Source organism: Thamnophis elegans, chromosome 2 (genome assembly GCF_009769535.1).
Source record: "Thamnophis elegans isolate rThaEle1 chromosome 2, rThaEle1.pri, whole genome shotgun sequence".
Taxonomy (NCBI): domain Eukaryota; kingdom Metazoa; phylum Chordata; class Lepidosauria; order Squamata; family Colubridae; genus Thamnophis; species Thamnophis elegans.
Window position 1 is genome coordinate 146,284,424 of NC_045542.1, and position 3,782 is coordinate 146,288,205.

Genomic DNA, 3,782 nt, shown 5'->3' on the forward strand with positions numbered 1-3,782 from the left:
AAAACAGATAACAACTGTTAAGAAAGAAAGAAAGAAAAAACTCTGGATAGTGGTTGTTGTAGTACTTAGAGACAGCAGAATAGAAGAGAAAGAACTGGAGAAGATATTAAAATGCAGAAACCTGCAAGCAGAATTAGAACAATTGTGGCAAAAGAAAGCAAAGGTAATACCAATAGTGATGGGCCCCTTGGGGGCAATCCTAAAACTTCTGAAGCACCACTTGAAACACCATCAGCATTGACCAAACTCATCATCAGTCAATTGCAAAAGGCAGCTTTACTTGGAACAGCTTACATCTTGCAATCATACCTTTAACATCATGAAACAACTGCCTATCCCCAGTCTTTGGGAAGAATTAAAAATTCCAAACACGGTCTAAACATCTGGCTGACTATGCAATGAACTCTAATAAATTTATATACTGCCTCTCAGTGACTCTGACCAGTTTACAAACTGCTGAAGACAGTTTAAACAAGAAAACAATTCTAAGCCACAACAAAAGAACAAAAGTGGTAGAGATAGCAAATACGGAGCAAAGGAAAACAGGAAAAGGGAGCATCAATCATGCTTGCCAAAGGCCTGGGGGTAGAGCCAAGTCTTCAGTGCTCTCCCCAAACTGAAAGTGGTGGGGCCTATCCAGATCTCATTATTCCAGAGAGCAGGTTCTGCTATAGTCCTGATAGATTGCATTGTTTAATTAAAAGAACTTGGAGTATGCCAAGTTGATCAGTACTATGGGAGACTGGTGGTCTCTCAAATGGCCAGGTCCTATGCCATGTAGGACATTATAGATACCAATCACAACCTTTAACGGATTGCAAATTGGCAATTGCAGTAAATAAAATAATGAATGATCGCTATTAGATGCCCAAAGTTTGTTCACTTCTTTTTTTTACCATGCGTTGATCTCAAGTCATTCAAAGACAGTAGAACATAGGGGAAGTTTTTAAAATGGAGCTGGTGTCCAGGCAATAAATTATGATTCATGATGCTGTCAGCCCCTAACCAATCTTGGCTAATCTCAGGCAGGCTAAGAAAGGTGGGACTTGATGAGTGTTTGGATGGGAGACTACTGAAAAATCCCAGGAAAAAAGGGGTGAACTTCTTCCCATAAAGCTGCCAAAAAAAAATTACATGAGCTATCCATATAGTCATCAGGAGTTGAGATTGACTTGAGGGAAAACTGACTTTTTGTTAATATGAAGAACCAAAAACTGCTAATGCAGGTAATCCTCAACTTACAACAGTTCGCTTAGTGACTGTTCAAAGTTACAACAACACTGAAAAATGGGACTTACAGCTGTTTTTCACAGTTCCAGCATTCCCATGATCATGTGATCAAAATTCAGATGCTTACCAACTGGTTCATATTTATGATGATTGCTGTGTCCCAAAGTCATCTGATCACTTTTTACGACCTTCTCACAAGCAAAATCACTGGGGAAGCCAGATTTACTTAACAACCAGGTTACTAACAATTGCAGTAATTCACTTAACAACTGTGGCAAGAAAGATCATAAAATGGGGTAAAACTCACTTAACAACAGACATTTTGAACTTAATTGTGGCCGTAGGTTGAGGACTAGGGTACCATTCACCCTGCATTAGAATTTGTGTATGGACAGGGTGGCTACTTTTGTTCTTTCAATAGATATACTAAACTTTATGTGCCAATAAAAACAATTGTTCCAGTCACCATCATGATTCTATGGTCCTTATAGTGGCAGATAAGGACTATGGAATCATGATGATAACCGCAACAATTGTCTTTGTTAGATATTAATACAATTTGGCATATAAATACAAGTTGTTCATATTAGTATATGAACAACTGAGAAATAATTTTGTAGAATTAACCTGCAGAAACACAAAGAGCTCCTCCAAAGCAAAGGAACTGCCTTGTGAATAGTTCTTTCCCATTCTTCATATAGGATTTCTATTAAAAACACAAAATTAGCCATTCTAATGCAGGCAATAACTTTATTAGAAATCCTCACAATTACAATAGCACGTCAGGTGAATCAAAAGATGCTCATTAGAAAAGGTAACATAGTTGAAAGTTAACAAAAGGAGACAGTAGCTTCTCCTATTTTAGCTGTTCATTTCTGTTTACTCCTGGAAATTCTGACACTTGGTCTGCACAATTGGATTGTGAAAATTGACAACATGCAGTATTAGCCATATAACTTTATCTCTTTAAGGGTGTAGTCTTCATTCATTTAAGATTTCTTCCCACCCATAGACTATTTATTAGTGTTGGAACTCATTGTTAGAATATATTTTTATACAACAACTACCATAATATTTAGCCAGTAGATGACAGCTGGTGTTTACAGATTTGGATCTATGATATATATGCTCTATGCTTTCTTGGTCTAAGGAGAGTTTCCTGTTTCCTGTTACAGTTACATAGTTGAGCAGTAAGGCACATGTTGACTGTACATTTCGCTCTATGTGGTACTTTTATACAAAATTTCTAACAATTAGCAGTTCTAAATGCAAAAGTACGTTGCATTTTTGTTAAAGTGGTTTTAATTTTAAAAAAATAATTTTTAATTTTATTTTAAAACCAGATTAATTTAAACTGGTTTAGCCAGTTTAGAGTCCCAGGGATTTCTCCATCTCTAGCCCCAAGCTAAAGCACAAACAAACAAACACATTAAAGAGGCAGGGAAATTATAATGTATGCTTTTATTATCATTTTCTGTATTCCCGGTTTTCCAGAACTCTAGTCAGAGAAGGGTTGCAAACTGGAGAAATTACAAATTAAGGTTGTCTAGGGGCCTGCTTGATGACATAATGTGTTTTCTTCCCCATCAATGACACTGTAGCATTGGCAATTTTTGATGGCTGCAGGAAATATAGGATCAGAGTTTAGGACCAGTAGATGCTTGACGTACCAAAGAAATATGGTCATACATATGAAATCTTTTAAAATGAAGTAGTAGCATAAACTCACAAAGCCACTTGTAACAACAACTGCCTGTTTCTTTTCCATTCCTTTTTGGAAAGGACAACAGAAGGATCCTATCTTTAGATAACCCATGACTTGTTGGTCATCCCTTTAGAGATAGTTCTTTACTAGATTCCTCAATCACTTGAACAATGGCAGAGCTAATGTACTACCTTCACTAAAAAGTTGGGACACATTCACAGACACACTTGCCTTGAAATAGCACATGGTGAACTGTATAGCACAGTAAAATATCAGCACAAGAAATGTTTTACGGTATCTTGCATTATAACATAAGCTGTTTTTATGATATATTTTTTGTCAGAACAGTAGAGTTGGAAGAAGCTTTGGAGGTCTTCTAATCTAACCTCCTGCTCAAGCAAGAAACTCTATACCATTTCGGACAAATGACATAAAATGTTTCATAAAATTTGCTAAATTTTGGATTTTGGATGCATTTTGTAACTTAACCCATTAGGTATTTTGGTTCAAAAAATTATTGCCCTCTGTTTCGCCCAGTTAAAGGTTACAGAAACGAGTGTATATAGATTTTCCTGAGAGGACTTCCTTTCCAAATTGGAGTGGCATGTTAGTAAACCTTTCCATTCTGTGGTTTATTTTTGTTACCTCTAAGATGCTCTTAGATATAACTTGATAATTTAGCTAGGCCAAATCAGCTTACTTCCCCCAATTCCTTCTGGCTCCAAACTCCTGGGACTACATCTCCTAGAATTCCCTGTTGGAATTCTGGAAATTATAGTCTGAAACATCTGGAATGGGGAAAAGTGGCTGTAGTTCTCTGTTTATAATTCTCCTTTTGTAGACCTTC